Genomic DNA, 19,205 nt, shown 5'->3' with positions numbered 1-19,205 from the left:
TGCAGAATCATTTCTGATCGGGGGGTCCACTTCACCTCTAAATTCTGGAGAGAGTTCATGAGGGCCATTGGGTCCTCACAAGGGCTTCGTTCAGCATTTTATCCAAGCACTAAAGGGGCCACAGAATGGACCAACACCATGGTGGAGCAATACTTAAGATGTTATGTCAACTATCAGCAATCAGACTGGGCAGAGTTTCTGCCATTTGCTGAAGTGGTGTACAACAATGCAGTGCACAGTAGCACTGGCCTGACCCCCTTCCAAGTGACCAGTGGAGTAGAATTTGTCCCCATGCCAGAGCTCCCTTGGGAGCTACCTTCTTCCATGTCACTAATTGAGTGGATGGAGTCGCTAAAGAAAGCATGGGAAAATACGAAACAGGACCTAAGTGAGGTAGCGAAGGCATATAAAAAAACAGGCTGAGAAGCACCGGTCTCCCCAATCAGAGTTTAAAGTGGGGGAATAGGGTTTACTTGTCCACAAAGTATCTGAGATTAAAACTAGCTTCTAAGAAGTTTGATCCCAAATTCCTAGGACCGTTCCCCATAGTGAAAGTCATAAACCCAGTCATGGTTTGACTTCAACTTCCCCGGTTGCTGGGGAAGGTACATCCGGTATTCCACTGCAGTCTGTTGAAACCAGCAGTGAGTTCATAACTTCAACCAGTGAGTTGAGCATCCCCTAAGCCCATGGTGATTGAAGGTCAAACTGGAATACTTGGTGTATTGGAAAGGGTACCCACTTTCTGAGGCCACCTGGGTGAAGAGCTGGAAAGTAAATGCAGATAGATTGGTAAAGCAGTTCCATGACAAGTACCCTCAAAAACCCAAGGGGCCTCCTGGGAGAGGGAGAGGGTGCTAATGGCACTGACTAACCCCACTGTGCTTTATCTCTTGCAGGGGTGTTCCTTCTGTTGAGGGGTGGGCAGCCTGTCAAGCCTGAATTTGATTGGGATGTGGGGTTGTTTGTATCCTTGGGTATTCTGACATGAATTCAGTTTGACACAGTTTGGAGCTGAGGGAGGATGGAGCCTGCAGCCAAAATATCATAGCTAGCTGATGAGTCAAGCACATTCCAATGGTTGGCTGACCGGAGGAAGAGGAGAGAAGTCACCAAGCAACCAGCTCCCATCTAGGTTGGACAATGGGACAGTTTGTTTTGGAAACTTGAGAAACTGAAACTTATATTGGGGTGAAAAGCCCAGGAACCTCAGTACTGGCTTTTCACCAGTTAGTGCCAAGATGGTGTATCTAAATAAATTTGTTCTTTGAGAAAACAGAATTCCTTGGAGTTCAATTTGTGATGGATGCATTACTTGGAACATGACAATATATTTATACAGTTATTGTAAGTCCACAGATAATGGCCAACTTCTATGTACCTTTACTACGATGTTTACCCATGTGGGGTAACGACAACAAAATAATCACAACAACCTATGAGCAACCACATTATGTACCTGTCAACAAACATTATATTGACACGATTACTGGAGAAATCAAAACGGATCAGAACAAAAACATCACTTTTAACTGTGGTAAGGTGGTTGTTAAGCTTCATTTCAGGCCTCAGAAAAGTGAAGGATGGTCATGATAAAGACATGTGGGAGTCCTCAAGACTATGTTGCCTACTACTGGACTCAGGCAGGAAATGATCTAGCAGGCTTCCGAGGAGCCCCTGTTATGTACGTACCATACTGTACATAACAGGGGCTCCTCGGAAGCCTGCTAGACCGTTTTCTGCCTGAGCCCTGTAGTAGGCAGGGTATAGGAGGCCTGTTCCAAAGACTTTTTCTAAAAGCGATGCCCTTATTGAGGAGAGGACTAAAAATAATTAAACCTCATGTGAAAGCGGCGGCTAATAACATTGCCAGAGACGTCTCAGGTCATCTTGTATCACATGTTGTGGGGGGCGGTCAGAAGGGGTCTGGTATGGCTGCAATCAGGAAGAAACATTCTGTTGGGTTGCCTATGCCTCCTAAAAAGAGGAAGCTTGTGAAAAAACCATGCCATACGATGAGGAAACATTCACAAGGAAGGAAGCGCTTTGACAAACAGAACATCTTCTAACATAAAATGGCATTTATCCATGAGGCTTCAGAGGAATGTGTCAAATCAGCTAGATCTTTTTCTTTTTTTTTCTTTTTTAATTTCTTTTTTTAATAGACAAACAAACATACAATACATAATCAATCCATCAGTGCATCATCTGAGTGCATATTTTGTGACTTCTCCCTCCTCCTCAATTATTTCTCATATCTTAATATTTATCATTTCATTTGTTATAACATTTCTCCCCTCTGTTGTGATTCCGACCCCCGAACCCATCTTATCGGAGGGAGAAGACTCCAAAAGTGAAGGAGAGGAGTTGGCAAGGCCTCCCTCTCCAGGACCCTCCTCTCTGGCAATGCCTCGGGTGTCTTCCGAAGGAGAAGAGATAGGCCAGGAGCCAGGCACTTCCGAGCAGCTGTGGTTAGACAGCGACAGAGATAAGTCTTGGCTGGATCCCTGACAGCGTTGGAAAGACAAGTGCATGCAGCAGAGAAGGAGGCATGCCAGAGATTAAGCTGAGTCACTGGACCACACCCCACAGGGGATAAAAGGGGGTGTGGTGGCCATTCAGGCTTTGTGACGGACAAAACTGAATAGCTAGCAAGTCATACTGCATTTCTGGAACTTCGTTATATGCCTTCCTTGGATTTATTATGGACTGGACTTGACAATTCTTTGGCTTTGTGAACTTATTTTGGTTTATCTGACGGAGGAGGAAAACCTCCCTTTGTGAGTAAAGTTTTTGGCAAGCAGCTACTGGGTTGCTGCCAATGCTGTTATCTCAAAGAAATTCCTGACTGCTGGTTTTATTAACTCCTGGCTGACTGTTTGTGTGCATGTGTGAGATGACAGAACACCTTCTTTCTTTACAATACTTTACAATAAGGAGCCTGAGTGGTGCAGCAGACTAATGCTACTGTTAAAGGTAGTATTTAGCTTCCAGCTGCCTGCAATTACTGCAAGTTCAATTCTCACCAAGCTCAAGGTTGATTCAGCCTTCCATCCTTTCTAAGGTAGGTAAAATGAGGACCCAGTTTGTGGGGGCAATAAGCTGACTTTGTATAAAATATACAAAAGTATGAAGGCTATTGCTTAACGCTTTGTAAGCCGCCCTGAGAAGGGCGGCATATAAATCAAATATATATATATATATTACTCTATATATATCTCTTCTCCAACCAATAATAAAATTGCCCCCATATCTGAAAATATTCCGATTCCTCTCTTTCTTTCAGTGTGAAGGTCAATCTATTCATTTTTGCACAATCCAATATTTTCTTAATTATTTCTTCCTCCATAGGGATTTTCTCTGCTTTCCATCTTTGCACAAATACTATCCTCGCTGCAGTTATCACATGTACAATCAAGTATATATTTTCCTTATTAAATTTCTATGGTAAGATGCTCAATAGGAACAATTCAGGTTTTACATCTATATGTTGTTGTATCATTTCTTCTAACCATGTTTTAATTTTCATCCAATATGTCTACCACATATGATAATATGATCCAGGAATCTGATGGCGTTTGCAACATTTTGCAGATTTATCTTTAAACATTTTTGCCAATTTTTCGGGTGGCATGTGCCATCTATAAAACATTTTATATTGATTCTCCTTATATGCTGTGGACATTGTTAGTTTATAATTCCTTTCCCATAGCTGTTGCCATTTATCTAACTCAATTGAATAACCAGAATTTTTTGCCCATGCTATCATTGTTTCTTTTACCTGTTCTTTTGCTAAATCCATACTAAGCAAATGATTATATATATATATTTTATTATGTGTTCATCTGTTCCTAAAAGCCATATAATTTAGCATCTTTTTCATATCTTGTTCGAATTTGCATATGAGTATACCAATCTAACTCAATCCCTTGTTCCTCTATTTCACGTTTCCCTTTCAATTCCCCCTTATCTGTTAACATGTCCTTATATCTAAGAATATTACTAATATTACTAATATTAATAATATTTGGATGTATTAATGCTTCCATTGTCGATAACCATGCTGGTATCTTCAAATAGTATTTATCTCTAACCTTCTCCCACACTAATAATAACACATTTCTTACATAATGTCTTTGAAAGTAAGTATGTATCTTGCTTCCATAAAAATATACCATAAAAAGGCATGCCATCCCACTTGTAAATCATGTCCTTCTAAAGTTAATAGTCTTGTATTTCTTAGTTCAATCCATTCTTTCATCCATGTCAACGTTGCTGCCTGATAGTATAACTCCCAATTCAGTAGTCCAAATCCTCTGTGAAGTTTTGCATCTTGTAGTAGTTTTATATTTATTCTCGCTTTTTTCCCTTGCTATATAAATTTCCTTAGTATTTTATTAAGATGTTCAAAATATGACTTTTCCAGTTTTATCAGTATCGTCTGAAATAGAAACAATAGTCTTGGTAGTATATTCATCTTTATTATCGCAATCTTTCCCATTAATGATAGCTATAAATTTTTCCATTTCTTCAAATCTTCCTCAATTTGTTTTCTTAATTTATAATAATTATCTTCCTTTATTGTTACATATCTTGAGTTTAAATGTATTCCTAAATATTTTACTTTCTTCACAATTTGAATATTTAATTTCTCTGTTAATTCTCTTTTCTGTTTTTCTGTAATATTTTTAACCAATATCTTTGTTTTTCTGTATTTATTTTTAGACCTGCCACCTCTCCATACTCTTCTATTTGTTCTAATAATTTAGGACCCGTTGTTTGAGACTCTTCCAAAATAAAAACTAAGTCGTCTGCAAAGGCTTGTAATTTATATTCTTTCTTAATTTTCATTCCTTTTATTTCTTCATTTCTTCTTATATTTCTATTCAATACTTCCAACATTAATACAAATAACAATGAAGATGGTGGACATCCTTGCCTTATTCCTTTCATTATATTAACTTTTTCTGTCATTTCTCAATTCATCATTATTTTTGCCGACTGCTTATTATAAATTGTTTTTATCATGTTTATAAATCTCTCTCCAAAACCCATCATCTATAATTGTTCTATCATAAATTGTCAATTCACATTGTCAAACGCTTTCTGTGCATCTAAAACCATCATTGCCATTTGTTTTTCTGAATGTGCCTCATAATATTCCAGAGTATTCAAGATTATCCTCATGTTATCTCTAATTTGTCTTTTAGGCAGAAACCCATTTTGGTCCATATGAATAAATTCATTTAACAGACTTTTTAAAGCAAAAAAGTCATTACCGAAGCAAAAATTTTATAATCCACATTCATCAATGAAATTGGTCTATAGTTTTTAGCTTATTGTAAATTTGTATCTTCTTTGGGTATAAGTGTAACATAGGCCTCCGTCCATGAGTCTGGAATTTTTGCCTTCATGAACAATTCATTATATAGTTCCAACACCTCTTGAAGTGATTTATATATTTCTGCAGGTAATCCATCCCGTCCCGGTGTTTTCCCATTTTTTTGTTTTTTAATTGCTTCTGTTAATTCCATCATCAATATTCTTTCTTCTAGAGCCTCTTTATATTGTTCAGGTATTTTCGGTAAGTCAGATTTCTCTAGAAATTGTTTTATCTTTCCATCTGATATCATCTCTTGACTATATAGTCTCTCATAATAATTTTGGATTATTTTTTTCTTTTCTTCATTTCTATAACATATATTTCCTTTTTCATCTTGTAATTGGTTAGTTCTCTTTTTCTTTTTTCAATTTGTATGCCCACCATCTACCTGGTTTATTTGCATTTTCAAAAAAGTTCTGTTTGGCTGATCTTAATTTGTATGCCAAAAATTCTTATTCAATTAAATTTATTTCATGTTTTTTCAATTCCATTTGCTTCTTAGCATTATCATTTTGTGGGGTTTTTTGTAATTCTTTCTCTAATCTTTTATATTCCTCTTCCAATTTCTTCTGTGTTTGTCTTTTCTTCTTGTTCTTTTTTCCCAAATATGTTATTGCCAAGCCTCTAATATATGCTTTCAATGTGTCCCAAACATTCTGAAGTGATGTGTCTTCCTTTTTGTTTATTTTGAGAAAAAAACTCAAGTTCTTTTTTCATAAATTGTTGAAATTCTTTTTCATTTAAAATTGCTTGATTCAAAGTCCATCTGTACTTTTTCTTTTGTCCTTTCCACATTATTGTAACTGGATTATGGTCCACCCAAAGATTTGAATCTATATTTATTTCTTGTGTATTGTCTACATCCATATCATATCTATCCTGGACCATGACAAATGTCTATTCGATTAGAAAGTATATTGTTTTTCTTTCAAGTGTCTATTTCTCCATACATCTTGTATACTTAATTCCTCTATCATTGTGAAGAAAGTCTTCAGAAGTGTCTTTCTGGGTTTCTTATTCGTTTTCATCATTTTATAATCCAAATTGGCATCAATTACTGCATTAAAGTCACCCATTACACATATATTTTCATATTCCAATTCTGATATTTTTCTGTGTAGTTTCCCATAAAATTCCTCCTGTTTATCATTTGGTGCATATAACACTATCAAAAGTAATTGTTTAAAGTTCATTTTTACTTCCACCATCAAGATCCTCCCTTCTTCATCTGCAAATATTGATTTAGGCTCTAATTTTTCTTTTATATATAATGCTACACCTCTTTTGCTTTGTTGTAACAATGAAGTAAATAAAACTCCTAATTTTGAATATTCTAATAATTTTGTGTGTTGTTTTCTAATATGTACCTCTTGAAGACATATAATATCCATCTTTAATTTATTCAGTTTGTTTAAAATTCTGTTCCTTTTTGTCGCCGAATTTAACCCATTAACATTTATTGATATTGCTTTTATTTCTTCTTCCATATTTTACTTATTACTAACTTTCAATCTTGTCACACTTGTCTCTCTCTGTTCTTTTGTCTCTTTTGCTCTTGCTCCTCCTCTCCTTGCTCTTTCTCCCTGTTCTTTTGTTCTTTGTTCTTTCTCTTTTACATTTCCCTCTTGATATCCGGTCTCACTTGCTTCTCCCATTTTCCCCTTGTCTGATGTTCCCCAAATTGTTCATAAAATGCTTTTACTTTTTCAATGGAATCTAGTCTGTGTCTTTGCTCTTGCCATGTCACCAATATTCCTTCTGGTATTAACCACCTGAAACTCACTCCTTTTGTAAGTAAAAATTTTGTTAAGAAATGATATTCTTTCCTCAAATCTCTAACTCTTCTAGGTATTTGTCTCAGCACCAGAATCTCTTTATCTTTATATTTCAGTGCAATATTTCTAGTTGTTTGTAGTATCTCTGTTTTTATCACTTTCTTTGTAAATCTTACATGGACTTCTCTCAGTAGCTTATTTCTCATTGCATATCTCGTGTGCACTCTAAAAACCACATCCATCTCGTTTAAAATCTTCTCCTTGGGTTGTTCCATCACTTCTGCCAAAATCTTTGCCATCATCTCTGGCAAGTTTTCCCCCTTCTCTTCCTCTATATTTTTGAAATCTTAAATAATAATCAGATCTATCCATCTCCAGAGAGATAATTGTTCATTTTTTATTTTTGTCCACTGATGACAATTTTTCCTCTAATTCTTCCACTTTTTTTCCTGTCAAATCTGCTTTTTCCTCTACTTTTTGAATTCTTTCTTCATTTTTCCCAATCATCTCCTTTACTTCCTTTAGATCCTCTTTCAAATCATCATGAAGCGACTGTATAAGATTTTTTAAATCCATTGCTTCTGGTGTTTTTGCTGATTCTGTCAAAGAGGGACTTGCTGCTGAATGCAGTTGTGCTGTAAATTTCTTCATCTCATAACATTGTCAATCCCAGATTTATAATCCACTTATGGTTTTTATTTATAATCCAAATATCTAATTCACCCCAATGAGTGAATTAGAAAAATAAAAAAGAGGAAAAAATAGAAAATATACAAAGCCAAATTACAAAAAGAAAAAACAAATCCAATCGACACCCCCCCAAAAAAGACATCCAAAAATACTCTCCAATCAAAAAAAAAAAGAAAAAGTAAAAAGCCAAAAATTAAAAATATCCTTGTTCAGACTTAATCCAAATTTTAAAAACACCACAAGTATCCTTTTTCACTCATTCAAGTAAATATTTTTAAAAAGACCAAAGATCCAAAGTTTTCTCACCCTCTGTAGCAAGCAAAGACAAAAAAATCAAAATAAGGTAGAAGGAAAAATGTCTAATGCACCAGCTCCAAACCAAAGGAAAAAAAAAAGGTATAAAGATATAAAAAAATAGAAATTCAAAGAAACAAAAACAATTTAAGCACTCCAATCTCTTTTTCTAAGACTCTTTCTGAGTCTTTTCTAACTCAGCTTTCTCACTTAGACAACTGTTCTTTTATCAGCAACCAGCATTGCCAAGGTCAAAATAAACTTGTGACTAATTCAAAGTTTTTTTTCTTAAAGACTTTTCTTTCTTGCCACTAAATGGCAATGCTGTATAACAAAACTATACAGTTTTAAGCTTTAATTCTTCCAATCTGTTCTGTTTAAATTAAGTTCATTCATAATCATTTCATCCTTTTCAAAATAATCAGTCCATTTTCTAACTCTTCTCAATTTCAAAATCACTCTTTCAATTCAATTCTCAATCCAAGTTTCAATGTATTTACTTCATTCAAAAGAAACAAAAAAGCTATTTCCCCCTTTCGCTTTCTTTGCTGCTTCAGTACTGGAAATGGAGAGCAAATACACACCCGCTCTCCCTCCTCGCTTTAGCCACTTTCCACTCTATAGTATATTATTTTCAAGTGGATATGAAAGGGAAACTTTCAATTATAAAGATAAGTTCTCACCCAGATGATGCACTTTCTCTTTATTCCACTGCTCTGTTGCGACCACCCCAGCTTCTTAGCGGCTCCTATGGCTGCTTTCTCAGCCGTCCGGTTTGAGAAGCTACCCTTGATCAATCCGGGAATTTGCAGATCCCCTAAGTTGATCAATCCATGCTTCTCTTGTTTGCTGTCCCTACGAGATGGCTTAGGTCAGTTAAGACCCCTGATCAGCTGAGATATTAGCAGTTTTTCCAGAGCCCCCCAAAAACACACTGTCCCGCAGTGTGGCCATGCCTCCCCAAAGCTAGATCTTTTTCGGCTGGCCCCTACGCAAACCAGCATTGAAAACAGCATGTACATCGAGGTCTCCCCTTTATCAGCACTGACGCCCAATACACCCTTGGAATTTTTTATAATGGGACATGGCAATCATTACATGGATCTAAACAATACTTTGCTGTATGTGAGCTGCAAGGTTGTAAAGGCCAATGGCACAGATATCAATGATGGTGCAAGAGTGAGTCTTATCAACTACCCCATAGTGTCACTGTTCAATCAAGTGGATGTTACATTAGGTGACCGTTTGATTACACAGAATCACCACTGCTATGCATAGAGAGCTCTTATTAAACTTATTCTGAACTTTGGTGGGGATGCCTTTGGTACTAAGTTTTCAGTTGGTGGTTTTTACAAGGATGATGCATCACTCATGGGGAACATCCTGTTGACCACCACTGCTAACTCTGGTTTCAGAGTTAGAGCCAGACATATAGCGGGCAACTTTAAATGGGATCTGCTAGGACCATTGCATAGTGATCTCTTTTTTTAAAGACAAACTACTGATTAACGGCATGGATGTGAAAATTAAACTTTCAAGAAGTAAAACTGAGTTCTGCCTGATGAGGGACGGTAATGAGAATTACAAAGTACAGATTTCGGCAGCGTCTATCTTTGTAAAATGTGTAAAAGTATCCCCTGGTGTACATTTAGGGTGCACTGAGGCTCTGCTTACCTCCAACGCCAAGGACCCCATTGATCATGTTGGTATGAAGGTTTACAGCATCCCTGTAGGCAGTCTTGTGTGTAACCAGGAAAACCTATTTCTAGGGCAGTTACCTAAGCAATTAGGTACAATTCGTGGACAACCCATCCTTTAGCGGTAATTATGAAATAAATCCTTTCAATTTTCTACACTATAATCTCAACTTTTGTGCCCTGTATTGTGACAGCGAACAGATTCCTGCTAAACCCCGTCAACCTGATTATGAACATAACCTTTTTATGAGAGAATATATGCAGTTGTTATAAATGTCTGGCAAAGCAATGAAAGATTGGTCTGTGCTAATCAACCGTGAGGAGTTTAACAATGGCTATACTTTATATTGTTTTGAATTGAGTCCCGATCAAGGCTGCTCAGAGCACTATTCCCTGATCAAGAAACCTCAGAGCAGAAATTAAATTTGCTGTACCCCTTCCCAATACCATCAACATGATACTCTATGCAATCTTTGAAAATCTTATTGAAATAAGTCATACAAGGAACGTGTTGTTTGATTATATGTGAGAATGGACACCATACAGATACTCTGTATGTTGTCTGGAAATGCATTCTTTCTAGGCATATACCGCAGCGATTTGTTACCCAAGAGAAAAATCTCAAAGAGGCATTTCAGGTTAATTGTAAATACCGACCCCCATACTCTACCCCATGAACACTGGTTGGCATTCTACTTTCCAACTCACAGTGATGGTGAATGTTTTTACTCCTATGGAAGGGCTCCAGACAACTCTGACTTTCCCATTGACATGGTGAAGTTTTTAGAACTGCAAGCTAAGAAGTACACATATCAACCTCTTCAACTGCAGCATCCTCTGGCAATAACCCATGGGCAGCATTGCTTGTTTTATCTAGTTAAACATTTTAAAAGGGTTACCTTTTGTTTTTAAAATATACTCTGAATACGATGTCAAAAATGATCAAATGGTGAAGCAGTTTGTAGTAAATATGAAGCCTGGAAGGGGTTCTGGAACATGTAACAGTTACCAATGTATGCAAACATGTATGGCCCATTATAAAATAAACACAAAACATTAAAAGCATTACATGTTTTACAATGTTTTATTCGTTCACCATTGGAGCCAGTCACCAAATTTTAGAACACTTTTAGGATTTGGCATAGGCATATCAACAGGTGCAGACATAGCAGAAGATGGTTTAGTGGAACTTATAACCTTAAAACTACCTACTCTTTTAGCTTTTCTAATTGCTCTTTAATAGAGTTAGACCCTAGCAATACTGCTGGAACATTCATCTCTGCCATAGCAGACATAAACTCGTTCTATCCTTTAGGATAATATTTCGCAGTACGTGATCATTGTTGAGAAACCCCTTTGCCCAGGTCTACAATGTTAGTTCCAGGAGCCAGGGAAACCTTGTATAAAACTGTGCCATGATCATCCCACCCCAAAATGACTTGATGCTGTTTCATTTTATTTAACAAAAATTCGGCATTTCTAATATCTTCAGCATTGTTGGATCCAACTGCGAGGGCTGTGGTGCAGGATCTGGTGCAGCAGGGGATAGTTTAAAGTCTTCTGGAGGTTGAATCAAATTCAGAATATCCTTCTCAGAGTCATTTTGTTGGGTCAACCTTAGAAATCTCTGCAGCACCGAGTTGTACAGTTACAGTTTACATTGTCATCCTCACTTAGATCCGTTCTCTGAAGAATGGTCCTCATGTCATTGTCCAAGCAGCTAACAGCAGTAGTGCCTAATGTAGGGACCTGGCCTTGTAGCTGTTCCATCTGATGCCATGAAACCATATACATTTTCTCAGCATGCTCCATATTTATCTGATCTTTTCTTTTTCTGTTGTACCTTGATCTTTTTCTTTTCCTCACTCTCTGTTAGACAATACTAATCAACCAAATTTTTCAAACTTTCAAAGTTAACCTTAACATAGTTGGCACTATTTAATGTAAGAGCCTGGTGGCGCAGCAGACTAATAGTCTGTTATTATCATTCAGCTGCCTGCAATTACTGCTAGTTCGAATCTCCCCAGGCTCAAGGTTGACTCAGCCTTCCATCCTTTCTAGGGTAGGTAAATTGAGGACCCAGTTTGTGGGGGCAATAAGCTGACTTGGTATAAATATACAAAAGTATGAAGGCTATTGCTTAACGCATTGTAAGCCGCCCTGAGTCTCCAGAGAAGGGCGGCATATAAATCAAATTAAAAAAAAAAAGACCCTTCACCTTTAAGACAGTTGTGCCATTTGACAAAGCATACCCATAGGTTTTGGGACCCACTGCCACAAACTCAGTGCACCACGTGCTAGTTAGGGCTCTTTCTTCATCATTGTGGAGACATTCCGTGACTTGTTGTTTTTCTGTAGAGGTTGCACACAGACTAAACATTACTTTTCTCCCTGACTTATGTGGCAGTACTGGAAAGTAGAGGCCCCTCGGTGGATACACTTTAACTTTAGCAAATCCAAAATACTGTTTTATATCCCCAAAGTTTTGGTATATGATTTCTGGATGTCCTATGGGTACACCTTGTTCTTGTCCACAAAGGGATATAAACTTGTAAAATCATAATATAAGATTTGTTACCCTTGCTTTGGTTTATAGTACAGGCATGTAGCATTTGTTCTACCCTCCCCCCCCCAAAAAAAAGCATCTCTGGAATTCAAAGGGGTTAGGAGATTACCATCTGTTAGAAACCATTTCAAACCTCATCGTTCTTCAACATATTGTTCCATTCATGTTCCCAGATGATGTGTACTACATACCCTACACTCTTCAGGTATTCTTCTCTCATCCTAGTGTGTGAGTGCAACAAACCATAGGTCAAATCAAGGAGAGTGTTGAAGTCATGGGCCTTGTAGCATATAGGGCATCCATGAAAAAACAGCCATAAAACGCAGTGAGGACACCGTTTATGACAGCAAAACTATCCAAAAAGTAAGTACCTACTTGCTTTTCACCGCCTTGCAGAGCATGTTGGATGTTGATCTCATTATGTGCTATATACAGCAGTCATTGTATAGAACAAGCAGAAAAGCTTTTCTTGCTCTTCTGGTAATTGTCCAGAGGAACTAGCATGGTGGTATCCTTCTTCAAAAACATGAACCAGTACTGCGCCATACAAATAGATGGTAATGTTACATACTGGAAAAGGTCAATGGGTGAATTTCATTCTTTTCAAGAATCTCTCCACCCTTCGGAGATGACATTGCGGCAAAACGATGACTCTTCTATAGGGCTCTATAGAAGTTCATCAAATTCCTAATGGAGGAATTTGGGTCCTAATGGACCTAAGCCACCTTGGAGGGGTGATGAAGAAGAGAGGAGACCCCCATAGATCACAAGGAGATTGCTAACTCCTTGTTTGATCTGGGGGAAGCTCTCAATCTAGCAGGGAAGAAAAGACCATTGTGCACTGTCCAAGGCTGTGACAGCCCAAATGGAGAAGAATGGGGAAAGATTGAAAAAGAACAGTGTGGAGGCTGGGTTTTTTAACTTTTTAACTTCTGCCAAAATTGCCCCTTTCTAAAATAGACTGAGTGACAGTGGGGTTGAAAAAGAAAGGGGGTGGTTTGATGATTTTCCACCCCCTGAAATAGCGACAAATAAGCACAGAGCTGTAAGAGACCTGAATAAGAAACTTGAACTGTTTGGTTAATTGGATGTTATAAAGTTAAAGTAGAAGATTGGATTGATTATAGAAGGATTTAATTAAGTGGATATTACTGAATTAAAATTTTGTTTTGGGATTTAACTTGGTTCTGGAATTCTAAAAGGGAAATGGTGTATGCAAAGCAAGTAAAAGGAGAGGAGTGGAAGAGAAACAGTGCAATAGTGACATCTTCTGGCCAAGAAAAGACTCAGAGGGAAAGTGAGAGAAAGTAAAGAAATGAAAATGTGACTAGCAAGTTGACCTTGAGCAGCTTATTGGAAACATTGTTGCAAGATTACCAAGAGATTTAGATAAGCTGCCTGCACGTGGGAATTGTTTATAGTGAAAACTACAGAGAAAGAGGTTGGAAACAGTGTAAGTTGTAAACACTGTAGCCCTCTGACTGGATATGGATTTTAGCAGCTGAACAACTGAACAACTGGAATTGGAAAATAACAGAGATTGCTCTTAAAATAAAAGAAGATTTTTACACTTTAGCCTTCAACTCTTCTCCCAGGGGATTTATAAATTGTTGGATATAATTTTTGGGGTCTTGGTGGGCCTTGTGGATTACAATTTGGTGAACCCCTGTGGATTACAATTCATAACCTTGTGGATTATAATATATAAGTGACTAAAAAGAAAGACAGCAGAAAGAATACAACTTTTGTTGAAGAGAATTTGGACTATGGATATTTTGGATTTGTGAAATATAATACCTAAAAGCAGGAAGTGACTTGAGATTTGAAAATAAGAACTGGGAATAAGAAAGGAAAGTGTTGGATTACATCAGGCATACTTTATAAATTGGAAATAGTGACAACAGTGTTTTGATTCATAATATTATTGACTGTTGGGTTATTGATTGGTTGTCTCTGTTAAATAGTAATAACTATTTAAAATTTTGACTATCTTATATTATCAAAATGACAAGCAATATAAATTCAAGTAAATCAGGGAGGAAAACCCCATCATCTGTGCCATCAGCAGTAGCATCGTCTGCAGCATTGAGCCTGGCAAACCAGTGCTCCATAGACACCATGCTGCAGAATGAAAGATTTAACGTCTTCCAGTCAGAGATGAAAAATATGATTCAATTATTACAGGAATCATTACAAAGAGCCATGCCGAAGAATCATGAGGACATGGCAGATAGGATGCAAAAGATGGAACAAAAAATGGAAGACAAAATAGACAATATTCAGCAAATAATTACTAAAAATGAACAACAGATCCAGAAAGTAGAAGAATAGGCAGAGCAAACAGATAAGAAAGTAGAAGAGATGGAGAATAGATTATCAAAGGTCGATAATGACCTGGAATGATCTATAATCATGTTGGAAATGGATAAGGCAGAATATTTTCTAAAATTCCAGAATATTGAAGAGGAAAAGGGAGAAGACCTTGTGGAGAAAATGGCAGAACTACTGGCAGATGCGATGGAGATAGACAAACAGGAAGCTCACTATGGGATGGAAGAAATATTCAGAGTATATACAAGCTATGCGAGAAGAAACAAGCTTCCTAGAGAGGTACATGTGAGATTTTCAAAAAAGGCAATGAGAGCAGGAATACTCCAAAGAGCAAGAGATACACCATTGAAATACAGAGGAAGAGAAATAGTAGTCTTGAAGCAGATACCTAGAAGAGGAAGAGATACAAGAAAACTGTACCAATTTCTGACAAGACAACTGATCAAACATGAGGTAAACTTTAGATGGCTAATACCTGAGGGAATATTGGTGACTTGGAAGGGAAAAAAACACAGACTCGACACAGTGGAGAGTGCATAACAATTTTATGGGTACTTCATAGCACATGAAGGAGAAGAGAAAAGGAAGCAAGCAGAGATGTTGGAAGTGATAAAAGAAGGAAACACACAACAAGAAGAAATTGGAACAGAGGAAAAAGAGAGAATGGAAAGAAAAGGAGCAAGACAGAAAGAACAGAGAGAAATAAGATCAATCAGGACAACAAAACCTATCTACAAGTAAATAATGGAAGAAGAAATAAAATTACTATCAATCAATATAAATGGATTAAATGCACCAATGAAAAGAAAAAGAATCTTTAACAAATTAGAGAAATTAAAATTAAATTAAATTTGCCTGCAAGAAGTTCATATTAAAAAACAAGACAGTAAGCTATTACAGTACCCCAAAATTGGGAAACTATATTCTTCATTAGTACAGCAAAAGAAAAGAGGGGTGGCTCTATACATCAAAGAAACAATAAAGGTTAGACAAATCTTTGCAGATGAAGAGGGGAGAATAATGATGGTGGCGGTAACAATAAACCAAAAACAAATACTTTTTTTTTGAAAAGTTTTTTTATTTTTTAAAACATGAAACATAAAATACATCTTTTTAGAGCAAGGATTTGATCCGGTATAAAGTAAATACAATTACTCATATTTCCTCAACCAATTTTGTTCCAAATTTTATCCATTTACCTCTTTAAAAAAAAGAAAAGAAAGAAAACAGAAAAAGAAATCTTATTCTAAACATTTAGTTTTTAAACATTCTACTATGTCACCCTAAATTCTAAACAATTATTTCCAAATAGACATCATTCCAAATCATTGTCATTTTAACAATCAATATTTCATATATATTCCTCATTTCTAAGACCCATTACATCGAGTCTATATTGTACCTCTTTTAAATGGCAACTAGTATCCATAATCTTGACAAAAAATATTTTCCTCCTCTCTTAATTGTTTTTAAATCAATCAACATTTCCATCTAAAATTTGTCACTCCCAAAATACTTTATTTTAAAGTCTAATATTTAACTGATTCATAATTTAAATAGCTATTTCCCAACAGTGTTTTCCGCCACTTCTATCTCTATTTATTTAACTGGTTCACAGTTTGGTTTAACTATTCTCCAGTATTGTCTCCTCCACTTCCTTCTGAATTTATTTTTTGGCTGGTTCACAACTTAATCAGTTGCTTTCCAATGATGCTTTCCTCCACTCCTAACCTTACTTATTTGAGCTGGTTCACAGTATAATTTTAACTGCATACCAACGTTGTCTCCTTCAATCCTCCTAAATCTATTATGAAACTGGTTCACAACTCAAATAGTTGCTTCCCAGCAATGCTTTCCTCCGCTCCAACCTCTATTTTTAACTGGTTCACAACTGTATTTCAGTTGCTCTCCAGGGATATTTTCCTCCACTCCTAACTTTTTATTTTTTGGCTAGTTCACAGTTTTGCTTTAACTGTTACCTAGCGTATGCTTCCCTCCACTCCTAACTCTAATGGCTGGTTCACAGCTTTACTTTGACTGTTTTCCAGTCCATGCTTTCCTCCACTCCTAACTCTTATTTTTATTTTTAACTGGTTCCCAGTTTTGCCTTAACTGTTCTCCAGCATGATGCTTTCCTCCACTCCTATCTTATTTGTAAGACTAGATCACAGCTTTACTTTCACTGTTCTCCAGAATCATGCTTTCCTCCACTCCTAATTTCATTTGTTTAACTAATTCATTACATTTTATTTTAATTATTGTCCAGCTTTATATTTTCCTCCATTTCTACATCTCTTGTTCAATTATTTAACTTTAAATTAATTCACAATATATTACTCATATTCATTTTTAAATCCATTCTCCTCCATGTCTTTAACTGATTAAAAATAAAAAAGTATATCGACAAATATCTTAGCTCCTATTCTCTCCTAGGCTTTCTCCCATGCCATATTTATTTCCAGTGAATATCAACATTTTAAATCACTTTAAAATCAATTTTCTATAATTATTAAATCTGTAATTAATTTTTCTTAATATCCAGCACCTTAGAGAACATTTTCTTCTAAATTATTAGGTCTGTAAATAGAGCTTAAAAATTCCAAGTTTAAAAAAGTATTAAAACATTAAAAAATCATAATTTTCAATCATTTATATTCATTTTTTCCAAGTCAAATTGTTGTATATTCATAAAATCAACTTAGATAAAAATAATAGTGAAAAAAGAGAGAGAATAGTAACAATATTAATAATAGTTAAAATAAAAACAAAAGAAAAAACAAGAATAAAAATAGGAAAGAGAATAGAAATATAACAAAAGAAATTGAAAAGAGAATTAGAAAAAATAGAGAGGGGGAAAGGGACAAAAGAAAAAAAGAAAAAGGAAAGAAAAAAAATAAAATAAAATTGAGAGAAAGCCCAGAGAAGAAGGAAGGTATCTCCTAAAATTTTTCAAAGATCAAACTCCCAGACACCATTACATCCATTTAATTCAAACTATGGTATTTTGTTATCTTGTTACTTTATATTCCATTTTTTTCCTTCTCCAATCTATCTGAGTATATTTATTTTCCATTTCAATGTTTCAAAGTTATAAATTCTATAAAGTTAATTCTGAATTGACTATTCCATATATGGTATCATCATGTTCTTCTTTTGTTGCCACACCCTTTTTCTCCTGTTGTCATGCTTAATAAATCAGTTTTCATTATTCCATTTAGTTTCTTCTTTCTGATCTTCAATATCCTCCAATACACAGATTATATGTCCAAAGTCAAGCCTCTTGAAATTTTTCTCAAAATAATCCACTTTAAGTAACAAGCAACGAAGTTTCTCTTTCAAGTAACAAGCAGTCTGGAATTTACACTTTCATTTTTCAGCTGGCAGCCATCTTTTCTGTTTGTCTTTTATCTTTACTTTTAAAAGCATATTTATTTCCTCTTCTCCTTCCTCTCTCTCGAACATAATCCAATCTCATTTAGCCACAAAAAATAGCCAGAAAAATAAAAAAAGAAAACCAAATCTGTAATAAAATCATTTCCAAAAAGTCTATAATTAACGTTATCTATCAACAGGTCTTTTCTCCACCATTTATTTCAGTCTTTTTGCCCTGATGTTTCTTAGCCGCTGTTAAGGCTGGGGCACACTTTTTGTAATCCAGCATTTACGGGCAGTTCTCGCCTGGGCAGAAGTCAACTCACCTGGCTTTCAAACTCCCTGCTCTGCTCTCCGCTTCTCGCTTCTCCTCCTCTCCTCCAGCACGATCTTTGTTCCCGGTTGCCACAGTTTTGGGACAGCTGCCATGGCTGTCGTTCCACTGCCGCCGGCGTAAAGGGAAAGCCTCCGGCCCCGAGGAACCTGCCCATTCCTCTCGGCTACCCAAGGGGTCCCTTCTTATCTCCCTGTCCCTTCAAGACAGGGGAGGTCCGAAGACCGGTCGGCGGCAGCTTGGCAGACGGGGTTCTGGCAGAGCTCCATGGAGCTCACCATTTCCCCATCTGTATCCCTGCGGCGCCAACTGGAAGTCCGCTCCAAAAACAAATACTGTTGATTGGGAAATATGCACCTAATAATAAGCAAGATGAGTTTTATGGGAAACTACACAAGAAAATCATAGAATTGGAATATGAAAATATCTCTGTGGTAGGAAGCCTCAATGCAATTGTGGATACAGAACTTGATTATATGAGCAGTAAAATAGGTAAAAAAGCCAGGAAAACACTTCAAAAAAATTTTTTTTTAATGACAGAAGAATTAGGAATGCAAGATGTATGGACAGAGACACATCCTAAGAAAAATCAATACTCGTTCTATTCAAATATGCATAAATCTTGGTCCAGAATAGATATGGTATGGATGACATCAGAACTGAAAGCATGTGTGCAAGAGATGGAAATAGAACCCAATGTTTGGGCAGATCATAATCCAATGAAAGTTGTATGGAAAGGACAAAAAAGAAAATGGAGATAGAC

The sequence above is a fragment of the Pituophis catenifer genome, unplaced genomic scaffold (assembly GCF_029215685.1).
Source record: "Pituophis catenifer annectens isolate HBS135680 unplaced genomic scaffold, rPitCat1.0.hap2 SCAF_4, whole genome shotgun sequence".
Classification (NCBI taxonomy): Eukaryota; Metazoa; Chordata; class Lepidosauria; order Squamata; family Colubridae; genus Pituophis; species Pituophis catenifer.
This window is presented reverse-complemented; position numbering follows the sequence as displayed.